This window comes from Mytilus edulis, chromosome 5, assembly GCF_963676685.1.
Source record: "Mytilus edulis chromosome 5, xbMytEdul2.2, whole genome shotgun sequence".
NCBI lineage: Eukaryota > Metazoa > Mollusca > Bivalvia > Mytilida > Mytilidae > Mytilus > Mytilus edulis.
In genome coordinates, this window is record NC_092348.1 from 91,119,816 (window position 1) to 91,134,215 (window position 14,400).

A 14,400-nucleotide genomic window follows, 5' to 3' on the forward strand; every position below is an offset into this window, starting at 1 on the left:
AAGAAATAACATCTGCGTAGTGGGTTATTTTAAGTGTGCACCACATTTTTTTTAATGTTATTTCGAATAGACAGAAAAAATATTACAGTCATTCCTTATAATTCAATTCTAAATTTCATTTAGGTATTTTTGTCACATAGCTCTTCAACGATTTCGGTACTTATACATCCTCGGATTTCATATGTTTTGCTTTGAGCGTTCCTGATGAAGGAAAATCCAGAAAAGCGCTTCAGACGCATTACATTATTTAACGTGTTGTTTTTAAGCTGGAGTAAATCACGAAAAAACGTTGATGACGTCACGGTCACATGAAAAAATGTGTCTAGGAGCTAATGGACAAAACACTATAAGCCAATGAGAAGACGCGTTACATCCAAAATAAATTATTAGTAAATGAAGAGTCATTTCTTTTCTCATAATAAAATTGAGAATGGAAATGGGGAATGTGCCAAAAAGAAACAACCCGACCATAGAAAAAAACAAAACAAAACAAAAAAACAACAGAAGAAGGTCACCAACAGGTCTTCAATGTAGCGAGAAATTCCCGCACCCGGAGGCGTCCATGAGCTGGCTCTTTATATCGGTTGAGGAAGTCAAAGTGCCTAGAGAGAACCACCGACTCTTGGTAGGAAAACTGATAATTCTATTCAATTAGTATTGCCGTCGAGCTTACTTTCACAGTGTAGGGTTTGTACTCACAACATAAGTTGAGTTTTGATAGGCTAGTGATACAGTAGTTCGACTTCTTGCACAAGTCGGCTACATATATGCATATTCGTACGAGAACATGTTAACGTGATATGAATATGAACCCTGCTTCATCTAGACCGACACATTTAGCCGGATATTGTACATGCTATTTCACAGGCAAATATGTTAACTTACCCGGACACATTATTTTGATTCCTAGCCGACCGGTCTTTGCTTCTACTCATAAATTTTGCGTGCTTAGCAGGGAAGCAGCAAATAACAATTTTTAGTTTTTTGGTTTTGAACCGGACTAGGTTCGAACTCATGACCTTCCGCACTCAAGGCGAATATGCTTCCATGAAAGCTCATCTTTCAAGTTTGATACAGCTCTGAATTTTGATATGATTCAATATCTGACACATCATAAGTTTTGGCATTAAGCTTCTCGTTAAATATATAGATGTCAAAATCTAGAAAAAAAACAAGAGTTTTAAGGTAGCACAATACAAAGATTTTATAACTCCAACTCCAAAGTTTTAAAATGCTGTAACTTTCTTAATAATGCTTGAAAATTTATAAAAGTGGTAGTTTTGGATAGCTAACAGATTACTCTTTCAAACAAATGCAATGTTAGTATTATGCAACAATTATGTAACCAATTATAATGTTAACTGTTTCTAAAATATTTTTCACCAAATTTCCACTTTCAAATGAAATTAGCTTCTGCATAGGCATCCCTAGAGGGTTGATTTTATTATATGTTGTTCCTATGGTAAATATCTACAAAAGGGTGTCTCAGATTTCAGATAGAATGTATAGAACAAATTTTACACCTAATTAAACATTATCTTCTTTTATTTGGTTAGGATGTTTACAGTAATTAGAGATTTATGAGAGAATGGAATACAATAGGGACAATCTGAGACACCCTTTTGAAGCCCATGATGTGTTGATTAAGATCCCCTTAAAATTTTCTGTATAGTTAAAGAGATGATAGAGCTAAATTCATTCAAGTGAACTTACCCAGATTTTGCCACTAATTACATAATAATTGATTACATAATGATTGCATAATAAATATATTGCATTCATTTAACAGATTAATCTTTTATCTACCTATATATACCTCTTTTATTATTTTCAATGCATTCATAAGAAAGTTACAGCATTTCAAAGGTTAGTGATTGGAAGTAAAACAATCTTTGTATTGTGCTACCTTAAAAGTCGTAGGGTTCTTTGTTATGCTGAATCTAACAACATATTTATACTTTGGATATTGAACAATATAATAGCCAAATGTACAATTTAACTTTTTGAAATCTTAGAACACATTCATTATTTGTCACAAACCTATGATGTGTCAGATGTTGAATCATATCAAAATTCAGAGCTGTATCAAACTTGAAAGATGAGCTTTCATTGAAGCATATTCGCCTTGAGTGCGGAAGGTCATGAGTTCGAACCTAGTCCGGTTCAAAACCAAAAAACTAAAAATTGTTATTTGCTGCTTCCCTGCTTAGCACGCAAAATTTATGAGTAGAAGCAAAGACCGGTCGGCTAGGAATCAGAATAATGTGTCCGGGTAAGTTAACATATTTGCCTGTGAAATAGCATGTGAAATATCCGGCTAAATGTGTCGGTCTAGATGAAGCAGGGTTCATATTCATATCACGTTAACATGTTCTCGTACGTATATGCATATATGTAGCCGAGTTTTGCAAGAAGTCGAACTACTGTATCACTAGCCTATCAAAACTCAACTTATTTTGTGAGTACAAACCCTACACTGTGAAAGTAAGCTCGACGCCAATACTAATTGAATAGAATTATCAGTTTTCCTACCAAGAGTCGGTGGTTCTCTCTAGGCACTTTGACTTCCTCAACCGATATAAACGCACCGCCATGAAATAGTATCATAGTGTTGAAAGTGGCATTTAACTCCAATCAATCAATCAATCATCCATACCGGTATAATTATGCAAGAGTAGATAATTTTGTAACTTTTGTTATGAAATGTTTTTTAAACTGATATTGAGTTCATTGGTGTCTTTTGAAATGAATAGAATTAAGGATGTGGTATAAATGTCAATGAAAGAACTCTACATCCAAGTCACAATAGTGTAGAACGTAAACGATGAATGATCAAAGTACGGTCTTCAACACGGAGCTATTGCTCAAACCAAACAGCAAGCTATAAAAGGCCCGAACATTTGTTTTATGATATTTTTGCCGCCATCGGAAAATTCTTCAACTAGCTTCTGTAATAATTGACCTTAAACGTCCTCCGAAACGATTGTAAAATTGATTTTTATTACTATTCACTGTCTCACTTTCCCTTTAAAATGCACTTTCGCGCGAGCAAGCTATAAAAGACCCCAAAATTTGTTTTATCATATTTTTGCCGCCATCGGAAAATTCTTCAACTAGCTTCTGTAATAATTGACCTTAAACGTCCTCCGAAACGATTGTAAAATTGATTTTTATTACTTTTCACTGTCTCACTTTTCTTTTAAAATGCACTTTCTCGCGAGCAATAGCTACAGATATGAGCCGAAATTATAGCAGATACTTGCACATCATTATATGATGGTTTGCTCATCATATAAGGATATTTGCACATCATATAAGAATATTTGCACATCATATTAATATATTTGCACATCTTATAAAGATGTTTGCACATCATATAATGATGTTTGCATACCATAAAATGATGTTTGCACATCATATTAGGATATTTGCACATCATATAATATAAATGGGCATAACAAGACAGTTTTGGCGTTCCATATTCATGATATATATAGATAGTCCATTGTGATCAAACAGAACATATAAAGGTCCGTAAAGAGAAATGGAAAGTTAACAATGGGTAAATTAAACCCATCACTTTTGTCGTAATGGTTAGTTGTCAACTGACCCCTATTGCCAATATCCTATGTACTGTCGTATATAAAAATTATGATGAAAGATTACATTTGAATGATTAATTAGCCTATTTAATATTGAATACTAAAGCCGATTTAATGTTTGTAAATACTGTATGTGTGCTATGACACCACATCTCCATATCAAATAAATCTGTCATCAATTATTCTCATAAAAAGGCGAACACACTATAGTTAGTTTTTATTTAGACCTTAAAAGCTTGTTAAACTATTTAACATATTTATCCGTGATTACATGCATTGATGCACCAGGCCAGACCATCAGTACACCTAATTTGGCAGTGGCTAAGGTGTTGCTTGTCATGGTACATTGTTGTACAGTTGGTCTCACATGCATTAAAGGTATCGTCACATGGGCAGTAACATTTACTATGATGACTTTGTGCGTAATTATCACGGCATGTCCATACATACGAAACACAAACAGCTGATATAACCAGTAGAAAAACTTTAAAATTCGTCATCTGAAAAACAATATATATATAAAAGTCAACTATATTACCACCACAAACTGTTATGAATCAATTACTTTGTCATATAATAGGTAATTTTGTATACGAATTACACAAATACAACTTAGTAACTGTTATACAAATGTAATATACACAGAGGAAAATGGTGAGTACACACCAATGAGACAGCTACTCAACGACACAAAAGCAAGACCGTACTTTGACCTATAATGGTTTACTTTTATAAGTTGTGACTTGGATGGAGAGTTGTCTCATTGGCACTCATACCACATGGTAGTGCATTCCACACTATATAGCATTAGATAAAATTGAGAATGGAAATGGTGAATATGTCACAGACACAACAACCTGACCAAAGAGTAGAATCCTGTGTTTTATAATTTTTTAAATCTCGTTCGTAGGATATCCTATAGTATTATGTTAATGCCCTTACAGCTTTGTTTTTCTTTTATTGATTTTATCGTTGACACAGTAAGTTTTGAAAGGGAGAACAATGTCATTTTTATATGCGACAGTAGTACAAGAGAGTTTTACCTAGCTATTAAACCAGGGTTTAACCACCATTTTTTACATAAAAAATGCCTGTACCAAGGCAGGAATATGACAGTTGTTATCTATCCGATTGATGTGTTTGAGCTTGACATTTAATTATGTACTTTTTGTTTCAAAATTTTCTTGGAGTTCTGTAATTTCGGTATTTTAATTGTTTATCGTTGAGTTTTATTCATGAATAATAAAATTAATACATTTCCTTATGCAGAATAAAACATATTCTCGTAGAGGTAAATAACCACACCATAATATCAATAAAATGAGAGAATAAACATTTATTAGATTTTCGGTCCAAAACAAAAGAATCATTAGACGCTTCCAGCTATTAACATAATTTTCCAATGAACACCAATAAAATTGTATGTCTTTCCTTATTGCGCAATTCAAAATTGACATCTGGAGATGTTAACAAAACAAGGAACACACTAATTGATGTAGATTTCTCGCGGTACCACCCGTGTACCAGTATTGCGGTCAGAATCATAAGGAAGCAGTTATGTACAAAAGATATAACCGTTGGGAGGCTTTGTCCTCCAGTTTGTTATGCCCTTCAACCTTAGCTACCGAAATTTACCTAAATAGATTTTGTTGCAAATTTACAGCATATTTGTCATTTAAGCAAGATGAGGGAAAGGCTAAAGTGGGAAACACATGAAATTTATTTTAATGAATTTTATTCTAAATTGTACATAAAGTCGGATTATGATTAAGGTTTGAATTGGAACATGGATGAATCTAGATCTGGAGGCCCGTAGTATTTAAGAGCCGATGATGAATATTCTTAATTTCGATCGAATTACCAATTAAATCACTTACCTTCTCAATTTGTTAGATAAATTAAGACTCCTAATGTAAGTTATACGTGTGATTGTACAAGGTTGTAGCAGGTGGAATGGACAAGATATGGGATAGGAACACGGAATTTAAGTTTAAATAAAATGATAAGAACCGGTTTAGTACACTTGTTATTGACTTGGTCACCACGTTCAAAGGTGACTAACGTACCAAGGGTCATCATTCGATAATTAAATAATAATCATTTCCTGGTAAAAGTCTTATACCGTATATTATTTCAAAATTTAATATTTGGTCATGTATCAGGGTAAATGAATTTGCTTGTACACATATTGTTGGTCATACATTTGGTTATGTTAACAAAAAGTAAAATAACAAAAATACCTACAATGACCTAACCCCAAGGAAAACTCAAAACAGAAAGTCCCTTATCAATGGCAAAAGCAAATCAAACACGTTAATCAAACGGAAACTATTATATTCCTGACATGGTACACGCATTTCTTTATGTAGAACATATGCAGAACATAGTAGACGAAACCCGGTTTTATAGATGGTTAAAGCTCTTACTTGTTTGACATAAATGAAAAATAATCATTGACTAGGTAACAGTCTTGTATATTTTTTCTAAATCTAATATTTGGTCATGAATTAAGGTGAGATATACATGCACACATATCGGTGGTTATACATTTAGTTATGTTTTAATATTGACAACAATGTGTTATCAAACAAACAGACATACTACTAGTAGTAGCGATGTTACAAATAGAGGTACAGCAGTCAGCATTGTGTTGTAATCTTAATCAATACATACAACATATGTCAAACAAGAAAAACAAAATTACATAAAGACAAAGAACGTAAACAAAAGTAAAAAAACTAAATGATTACATAAAACCTAAACTTGACGACATTCGTGTATTATTTATGAAGTTGATACAGAATATTTATCAACATGCTATTTGTATATTCAAATAAAATTAGAGACAAAAGGACGACACATCATTCCGACAAATTTTACAAATATTTTCTACAATTAAGCAACATGAAATGCTACAAATTCACTGCTCGAAAGCAGTATCAAAGGAATATATTTATATGACTTAATTGGTTTTTTTGTCCTTAAACATAGAGTCTTGGAAAGTACTAAATTATCTATCACTAATAATGATCAACGGACAATGAACTCACAAACAATTTAGGGTAAAAAATAATGGGGATAAAAGAATACCAGAAAAAAAGAAAACAATGCTATGTAAAACGTTTAATTATTGAATTTTGAGTTGCACTTGATGATGCTAACCAACAACTTAGTTTTGGATGTAACTCGTCTTCTGATTGGCTGACGTCTTTTTGTTTATCAGCTCATAATTTGTCATGTGACCGTGACGTCATCAGCGTTTTTTTCATGATTTAGTCCGGTTTAAGATGGAATTAAGAGTTAAATTATAAGAAATGACTGTAATATTTTTCTGCCTATTCGAAAAAACATAACAAATGTGGTGCACACTTTGAATAACCAGCTACGCGGGGAATTCAGTGTGCACCACATGTTTGATGTTACAGTCATCCCTTAAATAGTTACCACGTTATTCAATTTGTATATTTAAGTAATAGAGAGTGCATACGTACCGACAATACTACGATACAGGGAAACCTAAACTACCAACAGTACAGTAACATATTACCGAAAGAGAACTATATTGAGAAAGAAAATACATTCAAATAAAGGCAACAGTAGTATACCGCTGTTCAAAACTCGTAAGGAAAAGATAACCTTAAATCCTGAAAAAGATTTGCTTTCCGTCTAATGTCTTATATGTGATAAAAATTTAGAAATTTTGGGTATCCCTGTTTTCCTCCTTTTTCAATGGACCCTACTCCAGGATCCTATAGTATAATGCAATAAGGTGAACAAAACATATTTTGAATGTTTGGTCGACATTTTTGAATATTGGTTGTTCCTATTGTTTTTTGGATGACATCATGCCCACAGGACTACGTTATTAACATCAGGCAGTCTTTTGCATTTACCCACTGAAAATCACAATTAATAAGTCAGAATATTCAAGCGATTGTACAGCAATTACATCTTTTAGGTAATGTTTTATAAGCTAACGCAATGATCTTTTGACAATATTTGATTTTGTTACTGTTTTTTGTTTTTAATTATCCATTTGAAACAAATAATTGTTGTCAAGTTATTAAGACAAACAAAAAACAATAATAGAAAAAATATTCCATGAAATACACACAACAGACAAATGGTCAATATATTTTTTTAATATTCACCCTGTTAAACGGCGCAGTTGCTAAAATTAGTGACTAGATACGTAATTTGTTTTTGTATCCTTGACAAAAAGAAATTGCAACTTACCAGTTTGAAAATATTCTGCTGTCGCCTATTGAATGATTTATAATTACTATTTGTCTTGACATTTGAAAGTATTTCGGTTAAGACTTCCGAGAGTAAGACAATTAATTATAATATTGCTAGACGAATAAATGTTTTAAAAGCAGTTTAGATTTACATTACAATCAAACTCTGTCTATCCAAATGCATTCGTATACATTACTTGTTTCAATTTCTTAGAATATCAATTATTTTTTGGGACATAACAGATTTAGTTTATGTGTATTTAATATGAGTTGATTAGAAATATAAAAATGCTACAATTAAAATCGATTATCTGACAATATTTAATCTGATCTTAATATTTTTACACAATGGCGGATTCAGCCGTTTTAAAAAGGGGTTCCCCACCCAGGATAGACGGGTGTTCGTCTAAAAAGGTCGGTTCAAACTGTATCTCCCATTCATAGAATTTCAGTGTCATAAAAAAACTCTGGATCCGCTACTGATTAACACTATGCATACAATAAGAAACACGAGGTTCTAAAATTATGTTTGATTATTTCAAATTAATTTCATGAATTTTGTTATGTGAATCACTAAATCGGACTTAATTCCAGTTTGAAACTAAAAAGTGTTATAGTTATATCAATGTGGTTATTTCACCCACTCTGAGGTCATACTACAATAGGTGTTCAAAAACAAATTGTGAATGCATATAAAAAGATATATTTCCTAACAATTTCTTAACTTAATTTCAGAAATAAGTCATTTGCCAATGTGATAAAAAGAATAATTATTAAATCAATGAATTCAAATACCAAAAAATATTCAACTCGTGACCGGGTCACACTGATAATTAACTCATGGGCTACGCGCATTCGTGAATTATTGTGTTGTCGCATAAGGAGTTGAATATTTTTCTCTATTTGAATTCTTCGATTCTTTATTCTATAAGTATACCACTGCAGATGTTTATTTTGATAGCGACATTAACATTTGATTGGTTGAGACTATCCTACGTGATGTCGAACAAAACTTTATATTCCCTCTGAACTTCAATGTGCGACATTATACGCAGTTAATGTTTATCATGTCTATACATTTTTGAACGGATGTTTTTTAGAGATAGTATAGTTATTTCGTTTTCAAAATTATTCTGACCTTAAAACAAAACAAAACGAATGAATATGAGTAAATTTTGATTGGTACATACTGACTATCATTTTTAATTTCTTGTTTAGTTATAAAAACACGTGAATAAGAAAGACAAAGAAACTATGTAACTTAATACATTATGTTCAGGAAATAAAAAAAATGAAATGAAAAATCCGTTTCCCTTGGCTTAGGGAGATATAAAGATTTTCCCACTTTTGAAAAGTCATATTTTCCTCGGGCGATGCCCTCGTGAAATATAAATTTTGTTGGATGAACAAATTTTCATATCTCTTTCAGGCATGGTATATAAATGTATAATGTGTGGTTTATACCAATTTGATAACAAACCAAAAAACAAAAAGTCCTACAAAGGGCGACACAGAGACCTCAAACTTAGACAGGTGTCTGAAGAATATTCATTAAGATAAGACGGCATATAACTGGATAAACACTGATACGAGACTCAACTTGTGACAGTTATTAAACTCTGCGGTAATAAATCATATGTTTTTTAGAACTCAACACTCCCTTACAAACGTTTTTTTCTTAATCACGAAGTCGTGATTAAAACTGCTTACTATAATATAGATTTCGAATATAGAATTCTTCATTTTTCTAAGTGCTCCTAAGATTGGTTTTTCCTGTCAGACCTTTCAAATTATTCGGTTTATTTTATGATAGATAAAACTATAACAATACAAATTAAATGAAGCCGCAATCCATGGTTGAATTGGAAATCCCTGATCAACTACCTATCTTTCATGTCTATATATAGCACTATATCTATAATACTAGTACGTTGTTAATAAAAAAAGTGGTTCACTAGATGTTTAATGATGTCTTGTGGGTTGAAAGGTACACACGTCTGTCTTCAGCATCCATTATTACAGAATATAGATGTTATTACTAGAGCTTCTAATTCAATTTCTTCATAGTCTGGATAAATGATATATATTGTACCAATAAAGCCTTGTTACCCACTTCAATTAATGAAAAGATTATTATGTGATATTTGAGATGTAGAAATGTAAAGAAAATAGTTTGTTATATTTCATGTATACACAAATATACAGTGTTATATTCCAAACAATACGATACTAAGAGGTAATAGCTGTTATGTCAGTAGGTAAAGAGCTGTCTCATTAGCAATCATACTAAATATATCTATTACTTTACGTTATGAATCAAGTCAGTGCGAAAAACACTGGTCTTGATTTGTTGATACCCACTAGAACTAACAGTTTTACAGAAGCGGTATCGACCTTAGTAAAATAATGCATAGACATTCTTTGTTATAAAGTACATATAAAAAGTAAAATCACAAACAAATACTGAACACCGAGGAAAATTTAAAAAAGGAAAGTCCCTTATCAAATAGAAAAATCAAACGCTCATACACATCAAACGAAAGGATAGAAGTATCATATTCCTTAATGTAAACATCAGGATCAATTCGAACTAAGAACATATTTTACATAAATTCTTCACGATTTAAAGACATGAAATCCTACGATTGCATTTAAAAGAAGCAGTGATTATCCAGGGGATATATTTTGTCATACATAATTTAGTTGAAGCCTTCAAAAAATTATTCATATTATTGTACAGGAAAAAGAAAACAACACGATACTTCTCAATTATTGACCATTACATAAGCGCAAGTTTTCTTCTATAAATAAAGAGGCTTGGAAAGAGTTAAATCATCAATCACAAATAATGATCAGAAGACAATGAACTTTCACGCAATTTATTATGTAACTTATTTTCCCCCAGGGTAAAAAGTATGAAAAATAAAGGAAATTCAGAAAAGATATGGTATGAAAGCGTTGCCTTATTGTACTGATACATGTTGATTCACCTTATGATATTAACCAATAGTTATGACTTGATATCATATTCTACAATTATTTAGAGTATCAACGACCAGGATAACCAGACATCCATCAGTAAAATATTACCACAAGAGATTTACTTTCATTATGATGGTTCCTATCATTTTATGAATCACATAATGCTCACAAGACTAGGTTATATGAAAATCAGACAAAATATATAAAAACATGCCACTAAACACGCAAAAGATGCGTGGTCTTGATGAAAAGTAAAATCTCAAAAATATTGAACTCCGAGGAAAATTCAAAAGAAAATTCGCTAATGAAATGGCAAAATCAGAAGCTTAAACAAATCAAACAAATGTTTTCTGAGACTTGGATCTTCAAAAGTTGTCACGCATTTTCTTCACATTTACCCTGTTATATGACAATGATGCTAGAATTAGTTACTGGGTGCATATTGTATCTTGGTATTTCTAATCAAGATAAATTGTAACTTGGCTGTTTAAACTTTAATTTTGTTGGATATGTAAATGATTTCGAATTACTGTTTGCCTTGAAATTTTAAAGTTATTGCGGATAAGACTAAGATGTTATATTTTAGTGCGTGTATAGTAGTGTTAGACAGACAAACGCTATAAACATGATTATACTTAAACATTACAACCAATCAACTTAGATAATGGGGCTTAAAACCTACCAGTGAAGACAGTTGATATTCGAATACAACATTTTAAAGAACATTTTACTCTTAACGACAACCATAAAAACCCTATTTCGCGTATCAAACATCAACTAAAAGAACTAACCAAGGATTTTTTTGTCCCTGCTGATAAAGCTGCTAATACTATCATTATTGTTTGACGTAAATTTTATATAGAGGTTCTGCAAAAGGAAATCAACAATTCACCAACATTCCAACTGACTTTATTTTCAGAAAACGACATCTGTAACAAACACAAACTTTGAGCTACTTCTTTACCAGCAGAACCAACTACAATGAAAGTCCTAACTATGTACTGGCTTCCAAAGCTACACAAAAAAACCTTACAAGTATAGATTTATTTCATCTTCAAGCCATTGTTCTACTACTAAATTGTCTGTTTTACTTACTACTTCACTTGGTACAATAAAAAACCTGATGATAAATTGTTCAAATAAGGCCTTCGAATATAGTGGAATTAATTACTTTTGGAGTGTCAAAAACTCGTTAGAAGTACTTGATAAATTGCATGCATATATTGGTGATTTTGAACCTGTTCAAAGTTTTGATTTTTTTACCTTATATACCAATTTGCCGCATATTCCTATTAAGAAAAAAATCACATCCCTAATTATCTGGGCATTTAAAAAGTTAGAATGCGAGTACATATGTTCAAACTCTTTTAGGTCATTTTTTAGTAGCAATAAACAAAAGAACTATGTCAATTGGACATGCTTTGATACTATATATGCGCTTGAATTTTTACTTGATAACATTTTTGTTCGCTTTGGAGATTCTGTATATCGTCAAGTTGTTGGAATAGCATAGGATCAGATTCCCCTTTGTTATACGTCATCTAATGAGATGCAGATTTTATAGATATTCTTATCTCTGAAAACCCGGATGTTGCGGACAAACACTCAGCATGATTGTATTACTTTAACTTATAACATGTACAGCAGTAATGCATATATCAATGTGTAAAATTGGAAAGTAAACATTTACATAGTGTTTAAATATATTATTATATAATAATAAATAAATGAACAAAAAATCTAAGAAAATGTTAAGTTAAATAGATTTTCATTGGGTTTTTTTATTAATATTAAGCGTATTATATTATCAATCTTTACAATGTTTCCTTATTCTAATTTTCCCCATTAGAGAACAGATTTTACTTTATTTTTTGTTGTTGTATTTTTACCTGCTGGAAATGTAAACAATTATACAGTCAATGACCATACTACATGTATAATGAATAAGTTTCACAATAATCCTGATAAAAAGGATTCCCTGATCAAGAATCACTGGCAGATTCAATTTTGAAGTAAATTATCTGACTCAATAGAAAATACTTTTTTTTTTCTTTTTTTTTCCCAAGTAAAATATCTTTTATTACAAATCTGCTGTTTTAACAATTTACTCAGATTACAGCGTTAGTCCGAGTATCCCTGTTATTAGTTACTGAATTTCCAGGATAGAAAATACTTGTGGCATTGTATTTTTGTGTAGATTTTGGCATGGAAAGGCAAATTTAACTAAAAATGTAATAATTTTAATCTGAAACACAATATTATAAAGAAATAATATTCCAAATAAATGATTTTTTGTTCTTGGTTAAGACTGTCTTTGAAATATATATAGGTGTTGTCGTAGAAGTTAGAAATAAAAAGTACAGGTTCTAGCCACGGCGCCGGGAAGGAAGTTACGAATCAAATCTACTCTAACATCGTTAGGTTGATTTTCTAGGCACTTTATTATATGGGTATGCATTTTAGTTTGCAAGTAACGTATAATTATTTCTGTCGGCCAAAATAATCTCATGTATACCGACACTTTCACCCACTTAGATTGAAACGGTCGTAAAACAGTTAGCTTGGTTGTAGAGTAATGCACCCAGGCGTATTATCTGATATCTAGTGCGTTCATACGGTAACGAATAGAAAGAAAGTTGAAAAAAGTAAGAAACTAATAAATCGGTGCTTCCCGTATGTTCATATAGATGTAAATATTTTAGATATATATATATATATGAATAAATCTCCTGCATTTGATTGACTCGCAGGTCAAACATTAAAGTTGTCAAAGCCTACTTGAATTCGAATATTATAGAGTCTATATCAAATACTTGAAACATTTGTCAACAATTTTTGTATTTTGGTATGTTGAAAATGTTATCCAGCTATTCTTGCTAAATCATATATTATAATAAATGAAGTTATAAAAGACCAAAAGTTACTATTTCATAATTCCTAGTAATTGTTTGTTTAATACACTACTGTATGGGAACAAGTTTGTCCGCAAGAGAGACTGATTAATCAGTGAGTAGATAAGGTAACTATAAATAGAACAATCAGATAATCTGAACCTATGCTATTCCAATGGGGACTAACTGTGCGCCACTTATATTTTTTGTATTGCTATGAGTTACAATTTATGACTAAAATTAGCAAAGACCCATCGAAACAACATTTGATACAAAATATTTAACAATACTTTTAGATATTTGGATGATATATTGGCTCTCAATAATGACGACTTCAGTATGTATACTAAAGAAATTTATACTGTTGAACTTACTTTAAATACAGCTAATACTAACAATGACCACTGCCCATTCCTCGATCTTGTTATCTATATCATTAACGGGAAGCTTAATACAAAACTTTATGATAAAAGAGATGATTTTTCATTTCCTATCGTTAATTATCCATTTTTAGATGGTGACGTTCCCTTGTCACCATCTTATGGTTTTTATATATCTAAACTTGTACGATTCTCTCGTGTATGTAACTACGTATTAGATTTTAGCGAGAGAAATTTATGTACTACTGAAGAATTATTACACCAGGGTTTTCGATATCACAAACTGGTCAAAATATGTTCTAAATTT

The 14,400-nt window shown here is 31.4% G+C and overlaps 1 long non-coding RNA gene across 1 annotated transcript; it reads right to left on the bottom strand.

Annotated features, from left to right (window-relative positions):
- Positions 1–3,804: 3,804 nt before the first annotated feature.
- Positions 3,805–5,590, bottom strand: LOC139522560 (uncharacterized). Its single transcript, XR_011664475.1, has 2 exons — positions 5,480–5,590; positions 3,805–4,102 (listed from the first exon to the last, which is right to left on the bottom strand). It is a non-coding gene; the product is annotated as an uncharacterized lncRNA (long non-coding RNA).
- Between the last annotated feature and the right edge of the window lie 8,810 nt (positions 5,591–14,400).